The sequence below is a fragment of the Schistocerca cancellata genome, chromosome 1, assembly GCF_023864275.1.
Source record: "Schistocerca cancellata isolate TAMUIC-IGC-003103 chromosome 1, iqSchCanc2.1, whole genome shotgun sequence".
Classification (NCBI taxonomy): domain Eukaryota; kingdom Metazoa; phylum Arthropoda; class Insecta; order Orthoptera; family Acrididae; genus Schistocerca; species Schistocerca cancellata.
In genome coordinates this window covers 85,390,692-85,413,358 of record NC_064626.1, presented here as the reverse complement: position 1 = coordinate 85,413,358, position 22,667 = coordinate 85,390,692, and positions in this window count along the sequence as shown.

Genomic DNA, 22,667 nt, shown 5'->3' with positions numbered 1-22,667 from the left:
CAATGTCTGGCAGTCTCTACAAACTGTGTGATGTTGAGACACTCCTGTTGACAGCAGTCTCTCCAGATGTGTCACCGATATAACATTGTGGGACCATGGGACCAACTATGACTGACATTTTTATCATAGCAATGTCTGGCAGTCTCTACGAACTGTGTGATGTTGAGACACTCCTGTTGACAGCAGTCTCTCCAGATGTGTCACCGATATAACATTGTGGGACCATGGGACCAACTATGACTGACATTTTTATCATAGCAATGTCTGGCAGTCTCTACAAACCGTGTGATGTTGAGACACTCCTGTTGACAGCAGTCTCTCCAGATGTGTCACCGATATAACATTGTGGGACCATGGGACCAACTCTGACTGACATTTTTATCATAGCAATGTCTGGCAGTCTCTACGAACTGTGTGATGTTGAGGCACTCCTGTTGACAGCAGTCTCTCCAGATGTGTCACCGATATAACATTGTGGGACCATGGGACCAACTATGACTGACAATTTTATCATAGCAATGTCTGGCAGTCTCTACAAACTGTGTGATGTTGAGACACTCCTGTTGACAGCAGTCTCTCCAGATGTGTCACCGATATAACATTGTGGGACCATGGGACCAACTATGACTGACATTTTTATCATAGCAATGTCTGGCAGTCTCTACGAACTGTGTGATGTTGAGACACTCCTGTTGACAGCAGTCTCTCCAGATGTGTCACCGATATAACATTGTGGGACCATGGGACCAACTATGACTGACATTTTTATCATAGCAATGTCTGGCAGTCTCTACGAACTGTGTGATGTTGAGGCACTCCTGTTGACAGCAGTCTCTCCAGATGTGTCACCGATATAACATTGTGGGACCATGGGACCAACTATGACTGACATTTTTATCATAGCAATGTCTGGCAGTCTCTACGAACTGTGTGATGTTGAGGCACTCCTGTTGACAGCAGTCTCTCCAGATGTGTCACCGATATAACATTGTGGGACCATGGGACCAACTATGACTGACATTTTTATCATGGCAATGTCTGGCAGTCTCTACAAACTGTGTGATGTTGAGACATTCCTGTTGACAGCAGTCACTCCAGATGTGTCACCGATATAACATTGTGGGACCATGGGACCAACTATGACTGACATTTTTATCATAGCAATGTCTGGCAGTCTCTACAAACTGTGTGATGTTGAGACACTCCTGTTGACAGCAGTCACTCCAGATGTGTCACCGATATAACATTGTGGGACCATGGGACCAACTATGACTGACAGTTTTATCATAGCAATGTCTGGCAGTCTCTACAAACTGTGTGATGTTGAGACACTCCTGTTGACAGCAGTCACTCCAGATGTGTCACCGATATAACATTGTGGGACCATGGGACCAACTATGACTGACATTTTTATCATAGCAATGTCTGGCAGTCTCTACGAACTGTGTGATGTTGAGGCAGTCCTGTTGACAGCAGTCTCTCCAGATGTGTCACCGATATAACATTGTGGGACCATGGGACCAACTATGACTGACATTTTTATCATAGCAATGTCTGGCAGTCCCTACGAACTGTGTGATGTTGAGACACTCCTGTTGACAGCAGTCTCTCCAGATGTGTCACCGATATAACATTTTGGGACCATGGGACCAACTATGACTGACATTTTTATCATAGCAATGTCTGGCAGTCTCTACGAACTGTGTGATGTTGAGACACTCCTGTTGACAGCAGTCTCTCCAGATGTGTCACCGATATAACATTTTGGGACCATGGGACCAACTATGACTAACATTTTTATCATAGCAATGTCTGGCAGTCTCTACGAACTGTGTGATGTTGAGGCAGTCCTGTTGACAGCAGTCTCTCCAGATGTGTCACCGATATAACATTGTGGGACCATGGGACCAACTATGACTGACATTTTTATCATAGCAATGCCTGGCAGTCCCTACGAACTGTGTGATGTTGAGGCACTCCTGTTGACAGCAGTCTCTCCAAATGTGTCACCGATATAACATTGTGGGACCATGGGACCAACTATGACTGACATTTTTATCATAGCAATGTCTGGCAGTCTCTACAAACTGTGTGATGTTGAGACATTCCTGATGACAGCAGTCACTCCAGATGTGTCACCGATATAACATTGTGGGACCATGGGACCAACTATGACTGACATTTTTATCATAGCAATGTCTGGCAGTCTCTACAAACTGTGTGATGTTGAGACACTCCTGTTGACAGCAGTCACTCCAGATGTGTCACCGATATATCATTGTGGGACCATGGGACCAACTATGACTGACATTTTTATCATAGCAATGTCTGGCAGTCTCTACAAACTGTGTGATGTTGAGACACTCCTGTTGACAGCAGTCACTCCAGATGTGTCACCGATATAACATTGTGGGACCATGGGACCAACTATGACTGACATTTTTATCATAGCAATGTCTGGCAGTCTCTACAAACTGTGTGATGTTGAGACACTCCTGTTGACAGCAGTCACTCCAGATGTGTCACCGATATAACATTGTGGGACCATGGGACCAACTATGACTGACATTTTTATCATAGCAATGTCTGGCAGTCTCTACAAACTGTGTGATGTTGAGACACTCCTGTTGACAGCAGTCACTCCAGATGTGTCACCGATATAACATTGTGGGACCATGGGACCAACTATGACTGACATTTTTATCATAGCAATGTCTGGCAGTCTCAACAAACTGTGTGATGTTGAGACACTCCTGTTGACAGCAGTCACTCCAGATGTGTCACCGATGTAACATTGTGGGACCATGGGACCAACTATGACTGACATTTTTATCATAGCAATGTCTGGCAGTCTCTACAAACTGTGTGATGTTGAGACACTCCTGTTGACAGCAGTCACTCCAGATGTGTCACCGATATACCATTGTGGGACCATGGGACCAACTATGACTGACATTTTTATCATAGCAATGTCTGGCAGTCTCTACAAACTGTGTGATGTTGAGACACTCCTGTTGACAGCAGTCACTCCAGATGTGTCACCGATATAACATTGTGGGACCATGGGACCAACTATGACTGACATTTTTATCATAGCAATGTCTGGCAGTCTCTACAAACTGTGTGATATTGAGACACTCCTGTTGACAGCAGTCTCTCCAGATGTGTCACCGTTATAACATTGTGGGACCATGGGACCAACTATGACTGACATCTTTATCATAGCAATGTCTGGCAGTCTCTACAAACTGTGTGATGTTGAGACACTCCTGTTGACAGCAGTCTCTCCAGATGTGTCACCGATATAACATTGTAGGACCATGGGACCAACTATGACTGACATTTTTATCATAGCAATGTCTGGCAGTCTCTACGAACTGTGTGATGTTGAGACACTCCTGTTGACAGCAGTCTCTCCAGATGTGTCACCGATATAACATTGTGGGACCATGGGACCAACTATGACTGACATTTTTATCATAGCAATGTCTGGCAGTCTCTACAAACCGTGTGATGTTGAGACACTCCTGTTGACAGCAGTCTCTCCAGATGTGTCACCGATATAACATTGTGGGACCATGGGACCAACTATGACTGACATTTTTATCATAGCAATGTCTGGCAGTCTCTACGAACTGTGTGATGTTGAGGCACTCCTGTTGACAGCAGTCTCTCCAGATGTGTCACCGATATAACATTGTGGGACCATGGGACCAACTATGACTGACAATTTTATCATAGCAATGTCTGGCAGTCTCTACAAACTGTGTGATGTTGAGACACTCCTGTTGACAGCAGTCTCTCCAGATGTGTCACCGATATAACATTGTGGGACCATGGGACCAACTATGACTGACATTTTTATCATAGCAATGTCTGGCAGTCTCTACGAACTGTGTGATGTTGAGACACTCCTGTTGACAGCAGTCTCTCCAGATGTGTCACCGATATAACATTGTGGGACCATGGGACCAACTATGACTGACATTTTTATCATAGCAATGTCTGGCAGTCTCTACGAACTGTGTGATGTTGAGGCACTCCTGTTGACAGCAGTCTCTCCAGATGTGTCACCGATATAACATTGTGGGACCATGGGACCAACTATGAATGACATTTTTATCATAGCAATGTCTGGCAGTCTCTACGAACTGTGTGATGTTGAGGCACTCCTGTTGACAGCAGTCTCTCCAGATGTGTCACCGATATAACATTGTGGGACCATGGGACCAACTATGACTGACATTTTTATCATAGCAATGTCTGGCAGTCTCTACGAACTGTGTGATGTTGAGGCACTCCTGTTGACAGCAGTCTCTCCAGATGTGTCACCGATATAACATTGTGGGACCATGGGACCAACTATGACTGACATTTTTATCATGGCAATGTCTGGCAGTCTCTACAAACTGTGTGATGTTGAGACATTCCTGTTGACAGCAGTCACTCCAGATGTGTCACCGATATAACATTGTGGGACCATGGGACCAACTATGACTGACATTTTTATCATAGCAATGTCTGGCAGTCTCTACAAACTGTGTGATGTTGAGACACTCCTGTTGACAGCAGTCACTCCAGATGTGTCACCGATATAACATTGTGGGACCATGGGACCAACTATGACTGACAGTTTTATCATAGCAATGTCTGGCAGTCTCTACAAACTGTGTGATGTTGAGACACTCCTGTTGACAGCAGTCACTCCAGATGTGTCACCGATATAACATTGTGGGACCATGGGACCAACTATGACTGACATTTATATCATAGCAATGTCTGGCAGTCTCTACGAACTGTGTGATGTTGAGGCAGTCCTGTTGACAGCAGTCTCTCCAGATGTGTCACCTATATAACATTGTGGGACCATGGGACCAACTATGACTGACATTTTTATCATAGCAATGTCTGGCAGTCCCTACGAACTGTGTGATGTTGAGACACTCCTGTTGACAGCAGTCTCTCCAGATGTGTCACCGATATAACATTGTGGGACCATGGGACCAACTATGACTGACATTTTTATCATAGCAATGTCTGGCGGTCTCTACGAACTGTGTGATGTTGTGACACTCCTGTTGACAGCAGTCTCTCCAGATGTGTCACCGATATAACATTGTAGGACCGTGGGACCAACTATGACTGACATTTTTATCATAGCAATGTCTGGCAGTCTCTACGAACTGTGTGATGTTGAGGCACTCCTGTTGACAGCAGTCTCTCCAGATGTGTCACCGATATAACATTGTGGGACCATGGGACCAACTATGACTGACATTTTTATCATAGCAATGTCTGGCTGTCTCTACAAACTGTGTGATGTTGAGACACTCCTGTTGACAGCAGTCACTCCAGATGTGTCACCGACATAACATTGTGGGACCATGGGACCAACTATGACTGACATTTTTATCATAGCAATGTCTGGCAGTCTCTACAAACTGTGTGATGTTGAGACACTCCTGTTGACAGCAGTCACTCCAGATATGTCACCGTAATAACATTGTGGGACCATGGGACCAACTATGACTGAAATTTTTATCATAGCAATGTCTGGCAGTCTCTACGAACTGTGTGATGTTGAGACACTCCTGTTGACAGCAGTCTCTACAGATGTGTCACCGATATAACATTGTGGGACCATGGGACCAACTATGACTGACATTTTTATCATAGCAATGTCTGGCAGTCTCTACAAACTGTGTGATGTTGAGACACTCCTGTTGACAGCAGTCACTCCAGATGTGTCACCGATATAACATTGTGGGACCATGGGACCAACTATGACTGACATTTTTATCATAGCAATGTCTGGCAGTCTCTACAAACTGTGTGATGTTGAGACACTCCTGTTGACAGCAGTCACTCCAGATGTGTCACCGATATAACATTGTGGGACCATGGGACCAACTATGACTGACATTTTTATCATGGCAATGTCTGGCAGTCTCTACAAACTGTGTGATGTTGAGACACTCCTGTTGACAGCAGTCTCGCCAGATGTGTAACCGATATAACATTGTGGGACCATGGGACCAACTATGACTGACATCTTTATCATAGCAATGTCTGGCAGTCTCTACAAACTGTGTGATGTTGAGACACTCCTGTTGACAGCAGTCTCTCCAGATGTGTCACCGATATAACATTGTGGGACCATGGGACCAACTATGACTGACATTTTTATCATAGCAATGTCTGGCAGTCTCTACGAACTGTGTGATGTTGAGACACTCCTGTTGACAGCAGTCTCTCCAGATGTGTCACCGATATAACATTGTGGGACCATGGGACCAACTATGACTGACATTTTTATCATAGCAATGTCTGGCAGTCTCTACGAACTGTGTGATGTTGAGACACTCCTGTTGACAGCAGTCTCTCCAGATGTGTCACCGATATAACATTGTGGGACCATGGGACCAACTATGACTGACATTTTTATCATAGCAATGTCTGGCAGTCTCTACAAACTGTGTGATGTTGAGACACTCCTGTTGACAGCAGTCACTCCAGATGTGTCACCGACATAACATTGTGGGACCATGGGACCAACTATGACTGACATTTTTATCATAGCAATGTCTGGCAGTCTCTACAAACTGTGTGATGTTGAGACACTCCTGTTGACAGCAGTCACTCCAGATGTGTCACCGACATAACATTGTGGGACCATGGGACCAACTATGACTGACATTTTTATCATAGCAATGTCTGGCAGTCTCTACAAACTGTGTGATGTTGAGACACTCCTGTTGACAGCAGTCACTCCAGATATGTCACCGATATAACATTGTGGGACCATGGGACCAACTATGACTGAAATTTTTATCATAGCAATGTCTGGCAGTCTCTACGAACTGTGTGATGTTGAGACACTCCTGTTGACAGCAGTCTCTACAGATGTGTCACCGATATAACATTGTGGGACCATGGGACCAACTATGACTGACATTTTTATCATAGCAATGTCTGGCAGTCTCTACAAACTGTGTGATGTTGAGACACTCCTGTTGACAGCAGTCACTCCAGATGTGTCACCGATATAACATTGTGGGACCATGGGACCAACTATGACTGACATTTTTATCATAGCAATGTCTGGCAGTCTCTACAAAATGTGTGATGTTGAGACACTCCTGTTGACAGCAGTCACTCCAGATGTGTCACCGATATAACATTGTGGGACCATGGGACCAACTATGACTGACATTTTTATCATAGCAATGTCTGGCAGTCTCTACAAACTGTGTGATGTTGAGACACTCCTGTTGACAGCAGTCTCTCCAGATGTGTCACCGATATAACATTGTGGGACCATGGGACCAACTATGACTGACATCTTTATCATAGCAATGTCTGGCAGTCTCTACAAACTGTGTGATGTTGAGACACTCCTGTTGACAGCAGTCTCTCCAGATGTGTCACCGATATAACATTGTGGGACCATGGGACCAACTATGACTGACATTTTTATCATAGCAATGTCTGGCAGTCTCTACGAACTGTGTGATGTTGAGACACTCCTGTTGACAGCAGTCTCTCCAGATGTGTCACCGATATAACATTGTGGGACCATGGGACCAACTATGACTGACATTTTTATCATAGCAATGTCTGGCAGTCTCTACAAACCGTGTGATGTTGAGACACTCCTGTTGACAGCAGTCTCTCCAGATGTGTCACCGATATAACATTGTGGGACCATGGGACCAACTATGACTGACATTTTTATCATAGCAATGTCTGGCAGTCTCTACGAACTGTGTGATGTTGAGGCACTCCTGTTGACAGCAGTCTCTCCAGATGTGTCACCGATATAACATTGTGGGACCATGGGACCAACTATGACTGACAATTTTATCATAGCAATGTCTGGCAGTCTCTACAAACTGTGTGATGTTGAGACACTCCTGTTGACAGCAGTCTCTCCAGATGTGTCACCGATATAACATTGTGGGACCATGGGACCAACTATGACTGACATTTTTATCATAGCAATGTCTGGCAGTCTCTACGAACTGTGTGATGTTGAGACACTCCTGTTGACAGCAGTCTCTCCAGATGTGTCACCGATATAACATTGTGGGACCATGGGACCAACTATGACTGACATTTTTATCATAGCAATGTCTGGCAGTCTCTACGAACTGTGTGATGTTGAGGCACTCCTGTTGACAGCAGTCTCTCCAGATGTGTCACCGATATAACATTGTGGGACCATGGGACCAACTATGAATGACATTTTTATCATAGCAATGTCTGGCAGTCTCTACGAACTGTGTGATGTTGAGGCACTCCTGTTGACAGCAGTCACTCCAGATGTGTCACCGATATAACATTGTGGGACCATGGGACCAACTATGACTGACATTTTTATCATGGCAATGTCTGGCAGTCTCTACAAACTGTGTGATGTTGAGACATTCCTGTTGACAGCAGTCACTCCAGATGTGTCACCGATATAACATTGTGGGACCATGGGACCAACTATGACTGACATTTTTATCATAGCAATGTCTGGCAGTCTCTACAAACTGTGTGATGTTGAGACACTCCTGTTGACAGCAGTCACTCCAGATGTGTCACCGATATAACATTGTGGGACCATGGGACCAACTATGACTGACAGTTTTATCATAGCAATGTCTGGCAGTCTCTACAAACTGTGTGATGTTGAGACACTCCTGTTGACAGCAGTCACTCCAGATGTGTCACCGATATAACATTGTGGGACCATGGGACCAACTACGACTGACATTTTTATCATAGCAATGTCTGGCAGTCTCTACGAACTGTGTGATGTTGAGGCAGTCCTGTTGACAGCAGTCTCTCCAGATGTGTCACCGATATAACATTGTGGGACCATGGGACCAACTATGACTGACATTTTTATCATAGCAATGTCTGGCAGTCCCTACGAACTGTGTGATGTTGAGACACTCCTGTTGACAGCAGTCTCTCCAGATGTGTCACCGATATAACATTGTGGGACCATGGGACCAACTATGACTGACATTTTTATCATAGCAATGTCTGGCAGTCTCTACGAACTGTGTGATGTTGAGACACTCCTGTTGACAGCAGTCTCTCCAGATGAGTCACCGATATAACATTGTGGGACCATGGGACCAACTATGACTGACATTTTTATCATAGCAATGTCTGGCAGTCTCTACGATTTGTGTGATGTTGAGGCAGTCCTGTTGACAGCAGTCTCTCCAGATGTGTCACCGATATAACATTGTGGGACCATGGGACCAACTATGACTGACATTTTTATCATAGCAATGTCTGGCAGTCCCTACGAACTGTGTGATGTTGAGACACTCCTGTTGACAGCAGTCTCTCCAGATGTGTCACCGATATAACATTGTGGGACCATGGGACCAACTATGACTGACATTTTTATCATAGCAATGTCTGGCAGTCTCTACGAACTGTGTGATGTTGAGACACTCCTGTTGACAGCAGTCTCTCCAGATGTGTCACCGATATAACATTGTAGGACCGTGGGACCAACTATGACTGACATTTTTATCATAGCAATGTCTGGCAGTCTCTACAAACTGTGTGATGTTGAGACACTCCTGTTGACAGCAGTCACTCCAGATGTGTCACCGATATAACATTGTGGGACCATGGGACCAACTATGACTGACAGTTTTATCATAGCAATGTCTGGCAGTCTCTACAAACTGTGTGATGTTGAGACACTCCTGTTGACAGCAGTCACTCCAGATGTGTCACCGATATAACATTGTGGGACCATGGGACCAACTATGACTGACATTTTTATCATAGCAATGTCTGGCAGTCTCTACAAACTGTGTGATGTTGAGACACTCCTGTTGACAGCAGTCACTCCAGATGTGTCACCGATATAACATTGTGGGACCATGGGACCAACTATGACTGATAGTTTTATCATAGCAATGTCTGGCAGTCTCTACGAACTGTGTGATGTTGAGACATTCCTGTTGACAGCAGTCACTCCAGATGTGTCACCGATATAACATTGTGGGACCATGGGACCAACTATGACTGACATTTTTATCATAGCAATGTCTGGCAGTCTCTACAAACTGTGTGATGTTGAGACACTCCTGTTGACAGCAGTCACTCCAGATGTGTCACCGATATAACATTGTGGGACCATGGGACCAACTATGACTGACAGTTTTATCATAGCAATGTCTGGCAGTCTCTACAAACTGTGTGATGTTGAGACACTCCTGTTGACAGCAGTCTCTCCAGATGTGTCACCGATATAACATTGTGGGACCATGGGACCAACTATGACTGACATTTTTATCATAGCAATGTCTGGCAGTCTCTACGAACTGTGTGAAGTTGAGGCAGTCCTGTTGACAGCAGTCTCTCCAGATGTGTCACCGATATAACATTGTGGGACCATGGGACCAACTATGACTGACATTTTTATCATAGCAATGTCTGGCAGTCCCTACGAACTGTGTGATGTTGAGACACTCCTGTTGACAGCAGTCACTCCAGATGTGTCACCGATATAACATTGTGGGACTATGGGACCAACTATGACTGACATTTTTGTCATAGCAATGTCTGGCAGTCTCTACGAACTGTGTGATGTTGAGACACTCCTGTTGACAGCAGTCTCTCCAGATGTGTCACCGATATAACATTGTAGGACCGTGGGACCAACTATGACTGACATTTTTATCATAGCAATGTCTGGCAGTCTCTACGAACTGTGTGATGTTGAGACACTCCTGTTGACAGCAGTCTCTCCAGATGTGTCACCGATATAACATTGTGGGACCATGGGACCAACTATGACTGACATTTTTATCATAGCAATGTCTGGCAGTCTCTACAAACTGTGTGATGTTGAGACACTCCTGTTGACAGCAGTCACTCCAGATGTGTCACCGACATAACATTGTGGGACCATGGGACCAACTATGACTGACATTTTTATCATAGCAATGTCTGGCAGTCTCTACAAACTGTGTGATGTTGAGACACTCCTGTTGACAGCAGTCACTCCAGATATGTCACCGATATAACATTGTGGGACCATGGGACCAACTATGACTGAAATTTTTATCATAGCAATGTCTGGTAGTCTCTACGAACTGTGTGATGTTGAGACACTCCTGTTGACAGCAGTCTCTACAGATGTGTCACCGATATAACATTGTGGGACCATGGGACCAACTATGACTGACATTTTTATCATAGCAATGTCTGGCAGTCTCTACGAACTGTGTGATGTTGAGGCACTCCTGTTGACAGCAGTCTCTCCAGATGTGTCACGGATATAACATTGTGGGACCATGGGACCAACTATGACTGACATTTTTATCATAGCAATGTCTGGCAGTCTCTACAAACTGTGTGATGTTGAGACACTCCTGTTGACAGCAGTCTCTCCAGATGTGTCACCGATATAACATTGTGGGACCATGGGACCAACTATAACTGACATTTTTATCATAGCAATGTCTGGCAGTCTCTACGAACTGTGTGATGTTGAGGCACTCCTGTTGATAGCAATCTCTCCAGATGTGTCACCGATATAACATTGTGGGACCATGGGACCAACTATGACTGACATTTTTATCATAGCAATGTCTGGCAGTCTCTACGAACTGTGTGATGTTGAGACACTCCTGTTGACAGCAGTCTCTCCAGATGTGTCACCGATATAACATTGTGGGACCATGGGACCAACTGTGACTGACATTTTTATCATAGCAATGTCTGGCAGTCTCTACAAACTGTGTGATGTTGAGACACTCCTGTTGACAGCAGTCACTCCAGATGTGTCACCGACATAACATTGTGGGACCATGGGACCAACTATGACTGACATTTTTATCATAGCAATGTCTGGCAGTCTCTACAAACTGTGTGATGTTGAGACACTCCTGTTGACAGCAGTCACTCCAGATATGTCACCGATATAACATTGTGGGACCATGGGACCAACTATGAGTAAAATTTTTATCATAGCAATGTCTGGCAGTCTCTACGAACTGTGTGATGTTGAGACACTCCTGTTGACAGCAGTCTCTACAGATGTGTCACCGATATAACATTGTGGGACCATGGGACCAACTATGACTGACATTTTTATCATAGCAATGTCTGGCAGTCTCTACGAACTGTGTGATGTTGAGGCACTCCTGTTGACAGCAGTCTCTCCAGATGTGTCACCGATATAACATTGTGGGACCATGGGACCAACTATGACTGACATTTTTATCATAGCAATGTCTGGCAGTCTCTACAAACTGTGTGATGTTGAGACACTCCTGTTGACAGCAGTCTCTCCAGATGTGTCACCGATATAACATTGTGGGACCATGGGACCAACTATAACTGACATTTTTATCATAGCAATGTCTGGCAGTCTCTACGAACTGTGTGATGTTGAGGCACTCCTGTTGATAGCAATCTCTCCAGATGTGTCACCGATATAACATTGTGGGACCATGGGACCAACTATGACTGACATTTTTATCATAGCAATGTCTGGCAGTCTCTACGAACTGTGTGATGTTGAGACACTCCTGTTGACAGCAGTCTCTCCAGATGTGTCACCGATATAACATTGTGGGACCATGGGACCAACTGTGACTGACATTTTTATCATAGCAATGTCTGGCAGTCTCTACAAACTGTGTGATGTTGAGACACTCCTGTTGACAGCAGTCACTCCAGATGTGTCACCGACATAACATTGTGGGACCATGGGACCAACTATGACTGACATTTTTATCATAGCAATGTCTGGCAGTCTCTACAAACTGTGTGATGTTGAGACACTCCTGTTGACAGCAGTCACTCCAGATATGTCACCGATATAACATTGTGGGACCATGGGACCAACTATGAGTAAAATTTTTATCATAGCAATGTCTGGCAGTCTCTACGAACTGTGTGATGTTGAGACACTCCTGTTGACAGCAGTCTCTACAGATGTGTCACCGATATAACATTGTGGGACCATGGGACCAACTATGACTGACATTTTTATCATAGCAATGTCTGGCAGTCTCTACGAACTGTGTGATGTTGAGGCACTCCTGTTGACAGCAGTCTCTCCAGATGTGTCACCGATATAACATTGTGGGACCATGGGACCAACTATGACTGACATTTTTATCATAGCAATGTCTGGCAGTCTCTACAAACTGTGTGATGTTGAGACACTCCTGTTGACAGCAGTCTCTCCAGATGTGTCACCGATATAACATTGTGGGACCATGGGACCAACTATAACTGACATTTTTATCATAGCAATGTCTGGCAGTCTCTACGAACTGTGTGATGTTGAGGCACTCCTGTTGACAGCAGTCTCTCCAGATGTGTCACCGATATAACATTGTGGGACCATGGGACCAACTATGACTGACATTTTTATCATAGCAATGTCTGGCAGTCTCTACGAACTGTGTGATGTTGAGACACTCCTGTTGACAGCAGTCTCTCCAGATGTGTCACCGATATAACATTGTGGGACCATGGGACCAACTATGACTGACATTTTTATCATAGCAATGTCTGGCAGTCTCTACGAACTGTGTGATGTTGAGGCACTCCTGTTGACAGCAGTCTCTCCAGATGTGTCACCGATATAACATTGTGGGACCATGGGACCAACTATGACTGACATTTTTATCATAGCAATGTCTGGCAGTCTCTACAAACTGTGTGATGTTGAGGCACTCCTGTTGACAGCAGTCTCTCCAGATGTGTCACCGATATAACATTGTGGGACCATGGGACCAACTATGACTGACTTTTTTATCATAGCAATGTCTGGCAGTCTCTACGAACTGTGTGATGTTGAGACACTCCTGTTGACAGCAGTCTCTCCAGATGTGTCACCGATATAACGTTGTGGGACCATGGGACCAACTATGACTGACATTTTTATCATAGCAATGTCTGGCAGTCTCTACAAACTGTGTGATGTTGAGACACTCCTGTTGACAGCAGTCTCTCCAGATGTGTCACCAATATAACATTGTGGCACCATGGGACCAACTATGTCGTGAACTCCATCCCAGAGGTGCTACTCAAGATACCAAGCACTAGTTTTGCAACAGTTGTGAGCCACCTTGGTTCAGGAGTGGATACAATAACTTTATTATATCCTTCCCAACCGAATCCGTGCATGCTTTCAGGTCAGAGAGGATACAACGTCATGCTGATAAATTTGATCATACTGCCAAGTGCTTTGTAAATTTGACTCAGTTTTGTAAAAGTTGAAACAACGTTCCACCTTCTCTTAACCAAGTGAAGTTTCTTTTCCTTTACCTCTTCTCGGTCCTTCACGTCACTATCGAGAGCTGTATTTTGACGTGAATCCCAGATTAACTGTGTAATGTCATTTGTGGAAAGTATCTCACACAGAAGTTGCCTCCAGGTTCTGCTTCAGCCTGTAATGTAGTGACTGAATAAAGTGGTAGCCAATCCCTTCAGTATTTCAGCTCACACAACCCAGTTATCTCTCTTTTCTAACCAAACCCATTTCTGATATATGTTTATCCCAACACAGTATTTAATTAATTCCAACAAGCAAGTAAAATAAAAATAATGCCATCTTTACTGTTATGAAGGACCCAAGTAAACATTAACTTACTGAAGTACAAAAAACTGGCTACTTTACAATAAACATACTCCCTCACGTATGTAGCTCACAGCAAAACTGTTCATTCCGATTCCCACACTCACTCACACTTAGTTGGTAACATTTTCTATTATTCGTACTTCAGGTATAAGCCGCATCACACCATCATACAGTGAGAACTGAAAACAAATGAAAATAATGGCATCCAACAAATGAAACTGAACTCTCGGAAACTGAAAATATTATGTTATTTTAGACGTTACACCAAAATGTTGTTTACTTAGTTACTTAATGATAAAGTATTTATTGAGAGTTCTTCGCTGACCTAAAAGCCATTAGCGTGTCAGAAAGTTGTTTAGCATGGAAAATAACTATTATCAGTATAAACCATTATACGAAGTGTCATAGCAGTTGGTTTTGGTAGAAATATCTTTAACAGTTCAGAGGGAGATACGCAGTATTTGCTAGCTGCGAAGTATGGAAGAGATGAACACAGCAGTTCACCCTGTCACATAAAATACAGGGTGATTCAAAAAGAATACCACAGCTTTAGGTATTTAAAACTCTGCAACGACAAAAGGCAGAGCTAAGCACTACCTGTCGGCGAATTAAGGAAGCTATAAAGTTTCATTTAGTTGTACATTTGTTCGCTTGAGGCGCTGTTGACTAGGCGTCAGCGTCAGTTGATGCTAAGATGGCGACCGCTCAACAGAAAGCTTTTTGTGTTATTGAGTACGGCAGAAGTGAATCGACGACAGTTGTTCAGCGTGCATTTCGAACGAAGTATGGTGTTAAACCTCCTGATAGGTGGTGTATAAAACGTTGGTATAAACAGTTTACAGAGAATGGGTGTTTCTGCAAAGGGAAAGGTTCTGGACGGCCGAGAACGAGTGATGAAAATGTAGCATGCATCCAGCAAGCATTTGTTCGCAGCCCAGGAAAATCGACTCGCAGAGCTAGCAGAGAGCTGCAAATTCCACAATCAACTGTATGGAGGGTCCTACGAAAAAGGTTAGTTATGAAACCTTATCGTCTGAAATTGGTTCAAGCACTGTCTGCAGCTGATAAGATTAAAAGAATCGATTTCTGTGATTTTATCCTTGCTCAAATGGAAACAGATGAATCTTTCGTTTCAAAGATTGTGTTTAGTGATGAAGCAACTTTCCACAGTAACGGGAAAGTCAACCGTCACAATGTCTGTATATGGGGCACTGAGAATCCGCGGGAAACAACTCAGTATGAACGTGACTCGCCTAAGGTTAACATTTTCTGTGCCATTTCAGCCAATAAAGTTTTTGGTCCCTTTTTCTTCGAAGGTGCTACTGTAACTGGACTACAGTATCTGGAGATGTTAGAGAATTGGCTGTTCCCTCAGCTCGAACAAGAAGCACAACAATTCATATTTCAGCAGGATGGAGCGCCACCACATTGGCACTTACTGTCCGTAACTACCTGAATGTCAACTACCCGAGGCGATGGATCGACGTTGATCTGTTCATTGCATTTCAGTGCACTTACTCCATTTCATGGCTACGAGATACCATTAAGCTCTACACTATACTGGAGGGACAACGAAGCAAATCTGTGAAACATGACGTCATAGCCGCGACGATGCGGTTTGAGGTAAATTATCAATTTGTTCTACCGCACAGGAGAAATGCAATTACCCCTTAATGATATTATCTGACGCTGTCTGGGCTCACTCTGTAGTTGCCTGTTAACATAGTTTCGTACCTGACAACCCTTCTCTGCAACATCAATTTCGCAACTGTTCTGCTCTGTTCAGGTAATAACTTTCAAATAGCCGCTTAGGATCTGGGCTAATAATTCTTTAAGAAAAATGACTTTTATGTTTTAATTTCCTGAGTGAAGAGTATACAGTATAATCATGCTGGCATAACATGTGCAGACCACGCCCATGAGAATTTATTTTCTGTGGACGTTTCGTGAGATTACCCAGTGAATCTTTGCTGGGACTCGATTCCAACTCTTCTTGATGACGTCAGACATCTCTACATATTAATTAAAGCTTTATCTCTGATCTCGTTGGTGGAGACATCCTGTCAGCAGGAAATATCCGGACGGCTGTTGCTCTCCGATGGTACTAAGACAAAAATTAGAAAAATCCGTTAACGAAATCCATTCATATTGCTTGTTGAGAGTGACAACTACGAGGGCAGTTCAATAAGTAATGCAACACATTTTTTTTCTCGGCCAATTTTGGTTGAAAAAACCGGAAATTTCTTGTGGAATATTTTCAAACATTCCCGCTTCGTCTCGTATAGTTTCATTGACTTCCGACAGGTGGCAGCGCTGTACGGAGCTGTTAAAATGGCGTCTGTAACGGAGGTGCGTTGCAAACAACGGGCTGTGATCGAGTTTCTTTTGGCGGAAAACCAGGGCATCTCAGATATTCATAGGCGCTTGCAGAATGTCTACGGTGATCTGGTAGTGGACAAAAGCACGGTGAGTCGTTCGGCAAAGCGTGTGTCATCATCGCTGCAAGGTTAAGCAAAACTGTCTGATCTCCCGCGTGCGGGCCGGCCGTGCACAGCTGTGACTCCTGCAATGGCGGAGCGTGCGAACACACTGGTTCGAGATGATCGACGGATCACCATCAAACAACTCAGTACTCAACTTGACATCTCTCTTGGTGGTGCTGTTACAATTGTTCACCAGTTGGGATATTCAAAGGTTTGTTCCCGCTGGGTCCCTCGTTGTCTAACCGAACACCATAAAGAGCAAAGGAGAACCATCTGTGCGGATTGCTTGCTCGTCATGTGACTGAGGGTGACAATTTCTTGTCAAAGATTGTTACAGGCGATGAAACATGGGTTCATCACTTCGAACCTGAAACAAAACTGCAATCAATGGAGTGGCGCCATACCCACTCCCCTACCAAGAAAAAGTTTAAAGCCATACCCTCAGCCGGTAAAGTCGTGGTTACAGTCTTCTGGGACGCTGAAGGGGTTATTCTGTTCGATGTCCTTCCCCATGGTCAAACGATCAACTCTGAAGTGTATTGTGCTACTCTTCAGAAATTGAAGAAACGACTTCAGCGTGTTCGTAGGCACAAAAATCTGAACGAATTTCTCCTTCTTCGTGACAACGCAAGACCTCACACAAGTCTTCGCACCCGAGAGGAGCTCACAAAACTTCAGTGGACTGTTCTACCTCATGCACCCTACAGCCCCGATCTCGCACCGTCGGATTTCCATATGTTTGGCCCAATGAAGGACGCAATCCGTGGGAGGCACTACGCGGATGATGCAGAAGTTATTGATGCAGTACGACGTTGGCTCCGACATCGACCAGTGGAATGGTACCGTGCAGGCATACAGGCCCTCATTTCAAGGTGGCGTAAGGCCGTAGCATTGAATGGAGATTACGTTGAAAAATAGTGTTGTGTAGCTAAACGATTGGGGAATAACCTGGTGTATTTCAGTGCTGAATAAAACAACCCCTGTTTCAGAAAAAAAATGTGTTGCATTACTTATTGAACTGCCCTCGTACTTTTTTTATACTGTGTAGCTGTAATTAAAGTGCGGCTACTCACAGAGGTTAACTGTGTGGTGGAATTATCGTATGGCAGCGAAACTTGATGTATATTCTAATGCGTTAATGTGGAAACGATTAGCGCTGGAAAAAAATTAGTTCCGAATTTGACCACCAGGTGCAAATCTTGCGCTGTACAGCATCTCGTCAATTTCTGTGGCACTCATATTGAACAAATTATATAAGTGGCAGTTAATAATAAAATTAGCATTATGCCTTTCTCAATTTTTGATCTTTTCTGCCCACACTTCATCTCTAATTCATTACAAATGGAAACATTTCTATACTTCTTTCTTGACAGTAAGGTCAAGACCAATGCCAACTATCTGACCATAGTCTCTGGCATGATGCACGCGTAAGTTATGCAAGTATTTTAACCTGTGACTCCTGTAACAATTTTATGTTGATGAGAGCCTTTTTCTATCGGCTTTTACTAGAGGGCGTATATGTAATCACGCTGCAATCTAAAGTCAGGGCTTGGCATAATTCTTGTTTCGTCAGTATATGGCAAGAGCCGGTCGGCTTCATCTAATCTAATGTACCATCATGTGACGTAAAAAGGCCCACTCCTTCTGAAGAAGATATTTTTTGAAATATAGAAACCTAGGTCAAGGGTAATAAACCTTTTTCTTTTTTTGCAACTAGTTGGCTGATTTTTCAACTTCTTCATGTTTCTGACCTGTGAGTAGAGTTTCTTTCCTCATTACGCGGCCCAACTTTTGTTGTACTGCTCTCACGTAAGGTGCAAAACTGATAAACTTGATGCTGGAATGTCCGCAGCTCGTGGACGTGCGGTAGCCCGGGTTCCCGGGTTCGATTCCCGCCGGGGTCAGGGATTTTCTCTACATCGTGATGACTGGGTGTTGTGTGATGTCCTTAGGTTAGTTAGGTTTAAGGAGTTCTAAGTTCTAGAGGCCTGATGACCATAGATGTTAAGTCCCATAGTGCTCAGAGCTATTTGAACCATTTTTTGATCCTGGCATATGTGCGACGTTCGGCAGGTTATCTGGGAGTTCCTTTCAAATCAAATGATTCAAATGGCTTTGAGCACTATAGGACCTAAAATCTGTGGTCATCAGTCCCCCAGAACTTAGAACTGCTTAAACCTAACTAACCTAAGGACATTACACACATCCATGCCCGAGGCAGGATTCGATCCTGCGACCCTAACGGTCGCGCGGTTTCGGACTGAAGCGCCTAGAACCGCTCGGCTACTGCAGGAATCCATTCAATGGCATTGTCGTAAATAAGACGAATAAAATCTTTTGGGTTCTCAAGCCGCGTCAGTTCGAATAAAATTCTCGGCTTTTCGACGGTCACCTTCGCCATCGTTGTCAGAAGTAAAACCACTGACCACCGAAGCCGATTCTTTTTTTCCTTTATTGTTATTTCATCTCCGCACAATCCGTATAGACGGGGGTGGTCTGTCAGCAATTCTGTACTCCGCTCTTCACCCAAGAGTGTCATAAAAAGATAAAAAAGGTGACAGAATAATAAAAATGTGAGGACTGTTCACATTTTTAGTTAGAAGCGTTAATGACGGACAGCTAAAAGGATGAGTAATATACTCAGTTCGGAAACACAGTTGCGGAGAGGTAAAGTTCTTCTACGAAAAAACGCTGGAGCACTGCACTTTCGCTTAACATCTGAAGGATGAAGGGCCTGTACGGGGTGAAATGGAATTCTGGGAAGAGGGTATACGTACAACAGAGTTTCGGGGGGGGGGGGGAGGATAGAGATATAGGGGTTTCTTATGCAGATGAGAGGTAGGAGGCTAAGCAGTTTGTGGGAATATGAAATTGGGAAGGGCAGAGGGTGAAAATGAGTAGTGGCGTGTGGGGAGGGTAGCGGCAAAAGAAGAACGGGGTACAAGTGGATGTAGAGAGAAAAGAAGACCTCTCTTCTCCTGCCCTGGTGTGGAGTGGGAAAGGTGGGGAAGGGATAAAGCTCGTAGGAGGGATAAATGTCAGGGCAGATCTCATTGTGTGGGAGAAGGAGTTGGTTGAAGTTGCATCGGGACAGAATATGGAGGGTGTGAAGCCATGGGGAAGGAGGGATGTATTTTTGTAAGTGAGGCAGCTTGTCAGGATTGGTGATCAGAGGGGAGACAATGAGGTTATTGGAAACTAGTTTGCCGACTGTATAGGAGAAGCGGCTGGTAAGATTTTCCGTTAGTCACCAATCACAAGTTGACTGAGCAGCTCATAGCAGCGGGAGCGAATGACATCAGCCCGCTGCAGGGGCCGGCTTCACGTTTGAAACTGACACTTCCGCATCCCTAAAAGCGTCAAACATACGTCTTTGCTTCCTTCAGACATGCAGAGACCCCCCCAAGCTCTACTCAGTGTGTACCCCAGGTCTCTGTTAAAACTGTCTCTGTTCTTTCTAATATCAGCCAACTCTTTTATAACGGAATCCCAGTTTTTCCATTCGTCTGTAAAGAATTCGCGTTAGTATTTTGCAGACGTGGCTTATTAAACTGATAGTTCGGTGATTTTCACAGCTGTCAACACCTGCTTTCTATGGGATTGGAATTATTATGTTCTTCTTGAAGTCTGAGGGTATTTCGCATGTCTCATACATTCTGCTCATCAGATGATAGAGTGTTGTCAGGACTGGCTCTCCCAAGGCTGTCAGTAGTTCTAATGGAATGTTGTCTACTCCCGGTGCCTTGTTTGGACTTAGATCTTTCTGTCATACTCTTCACGCAGCATCATACCTCCCATTTCATTTTCATCTACATCCTCTTCCATTTCCATAATATTGTCCTCAATTACATCACCCTTGTATAGACCCTTTATATACTCCTTCCATCCATCCGCCTCAGCGTTGTCAAATGCAGGTACCTACCACACACAGAATGCACAGCTGCATATTCACGATACGCTTTCTACGAAGTTTTGAAAAGACATCCCTGTAATTTATTTTATAACGGCGAGGCGGCAGTCATCTGGTCAGTGCGCGATAAGAGTTCCTGAGAAAATTTGATGGTGTTATCAGTGCGGCCAACTGCCAGCACCAGAGAGGCCGTGAGACAGTTGCTGGAAGACGAGCGCTTCACCTCCGTCCCGTAGTGTACCCTGGAGGGCTGGAAGGGGGAGTGCGAGGAGGAGCTGTCTGGCGGTAATTCCGAATAACAGATAGCAGCACCGTCGCGCCACCACCTGCCACATTCATCAGCCCCTCCTCCCAACCCTCCCCCCCCCACCTCCCGGCGCCGTCCTCCTGTTATCGCGCCAGATGCAGTTCCAGCCGCTCCTGGAGTCCACTCGGCGCGAAGCTCTTCACTTCCGCTGGACCGCAGAAGTGCATACGGCAGCGGATCATAAAGCAACTTCACACCAGTTACACAAACGAGGGATGGCCGTTATTCTCTCTTCTAGTAGGCACCTGAAATCAGTTTTCAGAAATCATTTTGAGTCCTAGAATCCTTAACGAGGGCCTCTTTTTACCCCATTTCAATTTCCTTCTCGCCGGCCGTAGTGGCCGAGCGGTTTAAGGCGTTACAGTCTGGAACCGCGCGACCGCTACGGTCGCAGGTTCGAATCCTGCCTCCGGCATGGATGTGCGTGATGTCCTTAGGTTAGTTAGGTTTAAGAGTTCTAAGTTCTAGGGGACTGATGACCTCAGAAGTTAAGTCCCATAGTTCTCAGAGCCATTTGAACCATTTTTTTTTTGAATTTCCTTCTCGAATTCAGACCGTAAAATTACAAATAGCAACCGCATGCTAAAATAATTACAGCGTCCCGCGGATTCCACGCAGAGTACGCGAAAGAACTTGCCCCCCTTCTAACAGCCGTGTACCGCAAGTCTCTAAAGGAACGGAAGGTTCTAAGTGATTGAAAAAGAGCACAGGTAGTTCCAGTTTTCAAGAAGGGTCGTCGAGCAGATGTGCATAACTATAGGCACATATCTCTCACATCGATCTGTTTTAGAATTTTAGAACATGTTTTATACTCGCGTATCATGTCATTTCTGGAAACCCAGAATCTACTGTGTAGGAATCAACATGGATTCCGGAAACAGCGATCGTGTGAGACCATCTCGCTTTATTTGTTCATGAGACCCAGAAAATATTAGATACAAGCTCCCAGGTAGATGCCATGTTCCTTCCGGAAGGCGTTCGATACAGTTCCGCACTCTCGCCTGATAAAGTAAGAGCCTACGGAATATCAGACTAGTTGTGAGGCTAGATCGAAGAGTTTTTAGCAAACAGAACACAGCTTGTTGTTCTCAATGGAGAGACGTCCACAGACGTTAAAGTAATCTCTGGCGTGCCACAGGGGAGTGTTTTGGGACCATTTCTTTTCACAATATATATAAATGACGTAGTAGATAGTGTGGGAAGCTCTATGCGGCTTTTCGCGGATGATGCTGTAGTATACAGAGAAGATTCAGCATTAGAAAATTGCAGCGAAATGCAGGAAGATCTGCGTTGGATAGGTACTTGGTGCAGGGACTGTCAACTGACCCTTAACTTAGAAAAATG